Source organism: Delphinapterus leucas, chromosome 4 (genome assembly GCF_059928025.1).
Source record: "Delphinapterus leucas isolate spDelLeu-1000000601 "Yukka" chromosome 4, BTC_Dleu_Yukka2, whole genome shotgun sequence".
Classification (NCBI taxonomy): domain Eukaryota; kingdom Metazoa; phylum Chordata; class Mammalia; order Artiodactyla; family Monodontidae; genus Delphinapterus; species Delphinapterus leucas.
The window spans coordinates 49,413,804-49,422,013 of record NC_143132.1 but is presented as its reverse complement, the minus strand read 5'-3'; the positions used below and the strand labels follow the sequence as shown (position 1 = coordinate 49,422,013).

Genomic DNA, 8,210 nt, shown 5'->3' with positions numbered 1-8,210 from the left:
CTGTCATCAAGACAACAAGAGATGTGTTGGTGAGGATGTGAAAAAAAGGGAACTCGGTCACTGTTGGTGGGAATGTAAATCAATTCAGCCACTATGGAAAACAGTATGGAGGTTGCTAAAAAATTTTTTAAAATATGATCCAGGAATCCCACTCCTAGGTATATATCCAAAGGAAATGAAAACAGAATATGGAAAAGATACCTGCATCCTCGTGTTTACAGCAGCATTATTCATAATAGCCAAGATAAGGAAACAACTTAAGTGTCTGTCAGCAGATAAATGGATAAAGACGTTGTGGTGTATATATGTATACAATGGGACATTATTCATCCACAAAAAAAGAAAGAAAACCCACCATTTGCAACAACATGGATAAACCTTGATAGCATTATGCTAAGTGAGATAAGCAACACAGAGAAAAACCAATATCGTATATCACTTATATGTAGAATCTTAAAAAGCCAAACTCATAGAAACGGATTGCAAAATGATGGTTATGAGGGGCTAGGAAGTGGAAGAATTGGGGAGATGTTAAAGATAAAAACTTGCAACTAAAAGATGAGTAAATTCTGCAGATCTAATGCACAGCATAGTGATTATGGTCAATAATGCTGTATTGTGTCTTTCAAAATTGCTAAGAGACCAGGTGTTAAATATTCTCACCACAAGAAAGAAATGGTAATTATGTGACATGATAGAGGTGTTATAAAGCTACAGTGGTAATCATACTGCAATATATAAATGTATCAAATAAACACACGGTATACCTTAAACTTACCCAATGTTATATGTCAATTTTATCTCAATTAAAAAAGGAAAATACGTTTGAAAACTTTGTGAAATTGAAAAATTTCAGAAATATATCACAAAAACTGATTCAAGAACTGGGAAACTTTAATAGTTTTATAATGATTAAAGATACTGAATCAGCAGTTTAGTCACTTGTGTTGGCTTCTATGACATACTTTTCTTCACTTGTGCAAGAATATTTGGCTGTTGAATGCATATAAATTTAAATATAATTTAATTCCAATTTAACACATACTATTCCAGAAAAGAGGAAAAAAATCCTCCTCAACTCTGTTTGAGTTTTGCATAACGTTGATTCCAAAAACCGACAAAAGCAATACAAAAAAGGAAAATTACAGGCCAGTCTCAATCATGAACATAGATGCTAAAAACCAAACAAAATACTAGCTAATCAAGTCAGCCCAAGGATGCTCTAATGTGCTGGAATGTTCTATTTTTTTTACCTGGCTGGTGGGTACTTGGGTTTTTTAAAACATAATAATTTAACAAATACATATATGCTTAAATACATTTTGTACACTTCTTCTGTTTATAGGATATATTTCATTATAAAAACAAAAACAAATAATACCTAGGAGCAATTGACACACTCACTCTTTCCCATTAAACTCATCTGCTGTTTATATGAACCTCTCAAAATTCTGCACTTGGTGCCACACAGTGTGACCCACACACCGAGTAGCAGCAGCATCACATGCGAATTTGTTTAAAATGAAAATTCTGGGTCCCTTGCTGAACTAAAATCTCTGGATGTAGGACTCAGGAATCTGTGTTTTAACAAGCCCTCCAGGTTACTCCGAGGCTCACTCAAGCGTGAGAAGCACAGCTTTTAGTAACAGCCGCAAGTACCAGAGGGCTTACAAGCAAGAGGTGGGACTTAAGCCCAAGGGAATTTGAGCCAGAGGAAACTTGGTGTCCAAAATACACCCACTGCCTTACCTGAGCACATATTGCACCATGTTGGGTTTTCCTTCTTTGAGAGACCAGCCTCACCTGGACCAGTCTCATTTCACAGTAAGAATGAACATCATTTTTCAATAACTCACACCTGAACATCTGTGTCAATTATAGAGCCATGGTTTTTTAACTACAAGATTCCTTCTCTGAAATGGTCACTGTGTAAGCCTCCCAGAGTAAACTTGCTGCTCTAGCTCTGAGTGAAGGGGAAATGTGTTCATTCTGAATTATCCAGGGACAAGGACTCTCCTTAATTCATAGACTAATCATGCATTTGTGGTAATATTTAAAAGTTTTCCTCCTTCCTGCCTCCTCTTTTGTCCTTTTCACTGTTTCCCAGAATCTTTGCGTACACAGAAGAAATGATTGAAGGTCGCTTTCAAATAGGATCCTTGGATACCCACAAATGATTCCCTGGGAATAGACACCAGAACAACTGGCCAAAATAATACATATTTTAATTATGTATATTTAATGTATTTAATATTTTAGTATTTAATGTATTTAATAATAATTAAAATATTAAATAATACATAATTTAATATTTTAATTATGTATTTAATAATACAATAATTAATTATTTTAATATATATACTTATATATATATACATACATATGGAAAATAAACCTCAAGAAAGTTGAAGAGCTATCAGTGGTAAAATCTGAATAAAATTTATTCTAACTTTTTAAAATTTTTATCAGAGGTATACATTCACATAATTTGAAGATAAGTACAGTTATTTTACAAGGCCTAATATAAAAAAATAACCCCCTCCCAGAGGCAATCTTTCCTCTCCTTCAGAGGATTCTTTTGGAATTTATCACTGTACCACTAAATAACATGCACATATTGTAAGTTTCTTGATTCTTCAGTTTTAGTCATTATCTGTTATTTTCTACCCGGGAAGATGAGGCTTAGCTTTCTTTAACCTATTCCTCTCTTCCCACCACAAACACACACGGATTTTCCCATAACCACCACCATCCCCTCATTCACTCAATAGAGCTGTATTGAAATTTTGGTTACATCAACATTCATTGTTTACGTTACTGTGACTATATAAATGCCATCCACAGTTGAGACATGCAATCTACATGATTACTTTCCTTCCCTGTACAAGCTTTGGTTAATGGGGATGGGGAGAGGTGAAAGAAGGGGGAACAGTTAATAACTGATGCTTCTTTTCCTTATTTTCTCACATGCTTGGTTTTCTATTTACTTATCACCAATTTAATCCCAAAATCTCTGCCAGATGTCTGAAACTCCCATCAATATATTGTGAAACACAGTGTCAGTCTATTAATTTCATCTTCTTGAGAAAAATCTCTTCTGGAACCTTCTGATTCACTTAATTCTAGATATTAACGCCTAACTATTTTCTCTATGCCCAATGCCTAGCTATTGTCTTAGGCTTTCCCTTTATTCGTTCTGAAGAGTCCTTTCCACTCTCTAATATTAAATGCCCTGTTTCTTATTTCCTGTGTCTTTCCCTTTCTTAGTTTACATCCTCATTTTAATGGATCATATCTCTGAGGAAAAGCTCATAGGAGATTAACTTTTTCAGACTATATCTGAACGTTTTTTATTCCATCTTCACCTTTGCTTATGAATTTGGCTGAGTGTAGAATTCAAGGAATCATTTTTCCACAAAAATTTGGAGGCCATGTTCTAGTTGACAAATGCTTGGTGTTCTGATTTTTTTATCTTTTGTATGTGACTTTTTTCTGGAAATTTGTAGAACTTGTGAAAGTATAAAATTATGTGTTTTTAACTCTGCTGGGAAATCGATGGATCCTTTCAACCTGGAAACTCTAACCTTTACTTATGGAAATTTTTCTTTGACTATTTTGGTAATAATTTCCTCTTTTCTCTTTCCCCTCTTTCCTTTTTCTCCTTTTGAACTCCTGTTTTAAAGATTTTGAACTTCACAATCTGGGCCTCTAATTTTATTATATTTTCTATTTTCCATCTCTTTTCCTCTTTTATCAAATTTCTTCGAGATTTTCTCAATTTTATCTCCCCACTGTGCTGTTGAGCTTTTCATTTCTGTTATCATATTTTTAGTTTCTAAGAGTTCCCAATTGTCCTTTTTTAAAACAACCTGTTCTTATTTCAGGAATGCGATATCCTTTTACAGCTCTCTGAGAACACTAATGATGATTTTTTAAGTAGTCTTTCCCCTGAAAATTTTTCTTTTCTTCTAGGTTGCTTTTTTTCTGTGTGTTTGTTTTGGTCTCTATGTTTCATGGCAAAGTCTTACCTCATTTACCTGGTGACCTTGCTTGCCTATCATCTATTTAAGAGTGTGGCCCTGAAAGAGCTGATTGGAAGTTCTGAATCTGTGGTTGGGGATTGATTACTACAGGCTTCACTGTACCTGTTGATCCAGCTGGGCTATTTCCTTAGAGATCCCACTCCTCAAATATCAGTACCATTGCTTCTTTCTCTTGGTTTGGTAGAGTTCCAAGAGAAGGAGCTTCCAGTCTCCTATCTAGAAGATACATGTCTCTTTGTCAACACTTTGGGAGCTACGTGTAGAAGAGGCCCAGGTGGGACTGTGGATCTCAGTATTCAGAATATAAATTTGTCTACGCCCTATGTTTTCAGTAGTATACTTTCACCCTCAACTGTGTCTGACAGATCCTAGTGCAGGAACCCTCTGTTTTACACTCTCCAATTTTCCTCAGTCTTTCCCAGGGTGGGTTGGGGACAGAAAACCACTGTGACTTTGTGGATTGGGGGAGGGGATCTAACTGCTTTTTTTTTTTTTTTTTTTTTTTTTTTGCGGTACGTGGGCCTCTCACTGTTGTGGCCTCTCCCGTTGCGGAGCGCAGGCTCCGGATGCACAGGCTCAGTGGCCATGGCTCACGAGCCCAGCCGCTCTGCAGCATGTGGGATCCTCCCAGACCGGGGCACGAACCCGTGTCCCCAGCATCGGCAGGCGGACTCTCAACCACTGCACCACCAGGGAAGCCCTTTTTTTAATTTTTATTTATTTGTTTATTTATTTATTTTTGGCTGTGTTGGGTCTTCATTGCTGCACGCGGGCTTTCTCTAGTTGAGCAAGTGAGGGCTGCTCTTCATTGTGGTGCTCGGGCCTCTCATTGCAGTGGCTTCTTTTGTTGCGGAGCGCGGGCTGTAGGCACGCGGGCTTCAGTAGTTGTGGCATGCGGGCTTCAGTAGTTGTGGCTTGCGGGCTTCAGTAGTTGTGGCACGTGGGCTCTAGAGCGCAGGCTCAGTAGTTGTGGTGCACAGCCTTAGTTGCTCCGCAGCATGTGGGATCTTCCCGGACCAGGGCTTGAACCCGTGTCCCCTGCATTGGCAGGCAGATTCTTATCCACTGCACCACCAGGGAAGCCCCCTAACTGCTTTTTAAAGAGACTTTAAGTCAACACTGTCCTTTTTAGCACTACCTCTCCTCTCCCAAAGGTAATTTATATGCCAGTTCCTCAAGCTTGTAGGGATTCTGTGTATAAATCAGGTTTGTTTTCAGCTTCTTACTGCTGCCACAGGATTCAGCTTTCTCAAGTATCCCAAATTGTGTTGATGTTGTCTCATCTCTCATTTTCTTTATTTATCCTTTTAGATTTATGTCATTCTCCCCCAAAATCCATTTATTGTCATTTTATGAGGTATTTGGAGGAAGGAAAGTAAATGTGTGTGCTCAATCCACCATCTTGACCCAAGAGTCACAGTAATAAAATTCCTCAAAATTCTCTTTGCAGTGAAAGAATTTCAATGATTACCTAGGGAATTTAATCAACATTTTAAAAATCAAAGACAAAATAATTAATACAATCACTTTGAAATCTGGTGATGTCTACAAGAACTGAATACACCCCAAATCAGAAATATTGCACTTCTAATACACATCCAATAGAAAGATATACATATGTTCACCAAAAATTATGTACAAAAATATCCATAGCAGCACTATTCATATTAGCCTAAAACCGGAATCAACCCTAATGCCCTCAACAGTGAAATGTATGATAAATATTGGTATGTTCATGGAACATGCACAATATACACAATGGAATACTATAAAATGAAAATGAGTAAATTACTGCTATATTCAAGAACACAAATATAATATTGAGTGAAAGAAGCATATACTAAAGAGCATATATTATAAAGTTTTACTTCTACCAAGTTCAAAATTATTCTGTGGTGACAGAAGTCACAATAGCATCCCCCTCTGAAGGAGAGGACAATGGCTGGAAGGGAGTGGGAGGCACATTTCTGGGGAGCTGGTAATTCCTTGGTCTGAGAGGTGGTTCTGTATGTTCCTCTGCATAGATTAATCAATTATACACATGATTTGGCCATTCTTCTGTTATACTTCAATTTAAAATATTCCTTCAAAAATATTTTCTATTAACAAAAACAAAGAAAGTCAAGTCACTAAATAGATGCATTTGGTATAAAACTCTGATTTAAGTCGTTTCTTAGGTTCAAAAGCCAGCTTTGCTACTTATTAGCATGTGACTTTGGTTAAAGCATTATTTAAATTCCTCTATAAAATTCAGATGCAGTCATTCATTCATCCAACAAAAATGTACTGCATGCCTACTATTATAGGCACTTGGGATACAGCAATGAGCAAACACACCCAAATCCTTAACCTCATAGAGCCAATATTCTGATAAGGAAGGGAAAAAAATGCTTGGAGGAAAAAAAATAATAAATGCTCTACCTACCTCCCAGAATTTCTGTGACTCTCAAAGGAGATCAGGATAAGAACCTGCTACTCAAAATGCTGTCAGATGTAGCCTATTATTATTATTAGTCACGCTCACCAGGAAATTGCCACAACCCTGCTTTGTAGATACATTTCTATTCCAGAAAATAAGGAATATGAGGATGAGAAGGCACACATTCACTACCATCTTAAAAGCTGTTCAATTTACAGGTAGTGTTTTTTGGAGTGTTCTCTTTCTGTTTGGTCTTTAAGTCAGGCTCAGTTCTCCAGATCCATAGACCCCTGCATCAAAATCTCCACTGATGAAAATGCTATTGATGAACTTTATTGCTGGGTTTTTCAGTTGGTTCAACACCATTTCCTGGTCATTCAACAGTGAGCCCAGGAAGAGCATTTTGATAAAGTAATAAAATGCTGCACAATACAGACTTTAAATTTACAGAGTTTTATTGGCATGTTGGTATGTCCCAGGTTTATTCTGTGTCTTTCCTCTCCTGGCTGGGGGAGCGAGCAAAACTTTTTCCTGCAGGCTGTCTGGTGGATCTCTAACTAGACTTGTTCCAACAGTGCTTTTGTGGAAGTGAGAACCCAGGAAGCAGCTAATCATCTGGGAGGAGAGGATGTTGTTCTGGGAATAGGGACTAACCAGGCCTTCAAAAACTGTCTTGTTAGAGAAAAAACACTTTGTCGAGTTTTCTCTATAGTAATGTTACTCAAAATTTAATGTGCATACAAATCACCCAGGAGTCATATTAAAATACAGTTGGGATTCACTAGGTCTGGGGTGAAGCTGAAAATTCTTCGTTTCTAATATGCTCCCAGTTGATGTTGATGCTATGGGTTCCCAGACCACACTTTGAGTAGCCAGATCCTATGCTACAGGAACTCAAGAGAAATCAAACAGTTATTTTGAACCACTAGGCTCCTCCATCATACACAACAGGGTCTTTTGATAAAGGCCAATGCCCAGCAAACCAAAGTAAGTTAGTTGACTTATTGGTTCCTTAGGAATTTAGAAATCAAAAGATTCATATTATAATGATAAATATATATTTAGATATAACTGTCTATACAGAAACTGGCAGGAAGTACATTAAAATGTTAAGATATGTGTTTTTTTTCTTGGTTCTGCTTTCTAAATTTTATAGAATAAACAGCGTTTAGTTTTATAGTATGAAACAATAAATGTTAGTTTTTAAAATGTATGTTTTTCAGACTCACAGACTTAGAGAATGAACTTATGGTTACCAGGGGAAAGGGGAGTGGTGGAGGGTTGGATTGGGACTTCGGGATTGACATGTACACACTGCTATATTTAAAATAGATAACCAATAAGGACCTACTTTATAGCACAGGGCACTCTGCTCAATACTCTGTAATAACCTAAATGGGAAAAGAATTTTAAAAAGAATAGATACATGTATATGCATAACTGAATTACTCTGCTGTACACCTGAAACTAACACAACACAACATTGTTAATCAACTCTGCTCCAATATAAAATTTAAAAAAATTTTAATAAAATAAAATGTATGTTTTAAAAAATTATCCTAATCTCATGCTAAACACTCTGAATACTGGGTAAAAGTTTTTGACTTTTCCATAAATGTCATATATTTATGGAGTGTAACATGTATTCAGGTTCTCTCTGCCTCTTTCCTCCATCTTCTCATCATAAGGGCAGCTCTGAGGGCTACAAAATATCAAGTTGTAATGAACTTCAGATGTATCCAACATTA

At 36.7% G+C, this 8,210-nt stretch overlaps 1 protein-coding gene across 3 annotated transcripts in view; it reads right to left on the bottom strand.

Moving 5' to 3' along the window:
• NFKBIZ (NFKB inhibitor zeta) overlaps positions 1 to 8,210 on the bottom strand; it is a 163,286-nt gene that overhangs the window by 87,412 nt on the left and 67,664 nt on the right. The gene's annotated exons all lie outside the window — the stretch shown is intronic.